The 1,583-nt window shown below is 39.7% G+C and overlaps 1 long non-coding RNA gene across 1 annotated transcript; it reads right to left on the reverse strand.

Annotated features, from left to right (window-relative positions):
• Positions 1 to 363: 363 nt before the first annotated feature.
• Positions 364 to 964, reverse strand: LOC148159541 (uncharacterized). The gene is made up of 2 exons (XR_015763159.1): positions 853 to 964; positions 364 to 464 (listed from the first exon to the last, which is right to left on the reverse strand). It is a non-coding gene; the product is annotated as an uncharacterized LOC148159541 (long non-coding RNA).
• Between the last annotated feature and the right edge of the window lie 619 nt (positions 965 to 1,583).

The raw sequence follows: 1,583 nt of genomic DNA on the forward strand, positions 1-1,583 counted from the left end.
CCGTATTTCCTGCGCCGGAGTGGTCCATGAGGCGTCTATGCTTATATTATGTCTATGCTTGTGGCGCGTAATGACACCTGCCACCGGAAGTGCCATTAGTAGGTGCGGTGTCACGATTTGCGCTCGGCCCTGCTGCCATCTGCTGGTAAAAAGTTGTATTGCATTCACCCTAGAAAGACCGGGGCATTATGGGTAATCCTCAGAGCCATGAGGATCACCGACGAGGTAACGTGTCTCCGCCATGTGATAAAGAAATATTATTTATGCATTTTGTGAAGTGTGTTTGTGGTTTTCGTTTTTGCATATTGTTGAAATATGTTCGGTCTGGGCCACGCTAGTTCTGTTATGTCGTTTTTGTCGTGCTTGAGAATGTTTAGTTCGTGGGAAAGTGCAGTGGGAATTTCCCACGCGGTAACATTTTGGCTCCTCCTTGCAGGAGCTGGTTTATCCCAGACTGACTTTACCTCCATGCCAGTTGTGTGAAATGCAGGTATGTTTTGCCAAATCTCCTGTAGCAGATGGTTAACATGAGACTGAGTTTTATACAATGATATGGTTAATTTATGTTTCTGCATTGTTCTAAAATGCAATGTTATATAAACTAAAATATAAAAATGGCATCCAGTAAATAAAATGTCAGCATTTTATTTTATTTTTCAGAACATTTGAATTAGTTACTTTATTTTCTCTGAAAAAGACACTCACTGGTTGTTCTTTTACTGTAAAACAAAATCCACTATGCGATCACTGTAATTTTAAATTATTTTATTGTGGTTATTGTATTATAGGTAATCCTCAGAGCCATGAAGATCACCGATGAGGAGCTTGTTTTATGCCAGAGACTGACTTTACCTCCATGCCCGTTGTGTGAAATGCAGATGGAGAATTAAAGAAACAGCTGATGCCAACTTGAGCAGCTCCTTGTCATTCATTGCCACACCAATAGAAGCCACCAGAACCGCATAGGCCACACATGGTCAGATGATAGTCACAGATGCATAACAGCAAGATGAACAAGAGCAGCGCAACTTTAGTATCAACCTATGAAACATGTTTTTATCTAGAATCTGATACAGATTAAACCATTAACATGAAGATGGCACTCAAGACCTTGTTTGTATTTGAAGCAATCGATGCATTTTGACAGTCCCTGTGAGAACATAGAGACAGACAGAAATACTCGGTCATTAGGGAAATGGACAACACATTTTATGCATATTGTGAATGTGAGTGCTGATAACTTATGGGCTACGCCCCTTAAAAGTAACAATCAATTTGTATGACAACATAATCCCAGAAGGAGAGTTTTGTTCTGAGAACAAGATTGGGATTGATCCTGTTAGTCTGGTTAAATGAACAGTTGTCTCTGAACTCCTATTTTATCTCTCATCTGTATCATTCTTAACACAAACCCTAGGAGGGAAAAAGAAGATGAGAGAATCCATTTTAATTTCTATGGGATAAGAGAATTCTGGTGCTTGGTTTTAACTTCAGCAATTTGTCTTCAGTACGTCTAAGTGCCGATTGACTCATTCACTGCTTTTATGGCATTAGGAATTTGGTGGCCATGTAATGGAGAGGTT

This window comes from Poecilia mexicana, unplaced genomic scaffold, assembly GCF_051168715.1.
Source record: "Poecilia mexicana isolate PSO_F unplaced genomic scaffold, ASM5116871v1 scaffold_6, whole genome shotgun sequence".
NCBI lineage: Eukaryota > Metazoa > Chordata > Actinopteri > Cyprinodontiformes > Poeciliidae > Poecilia > Poecilia mexicana.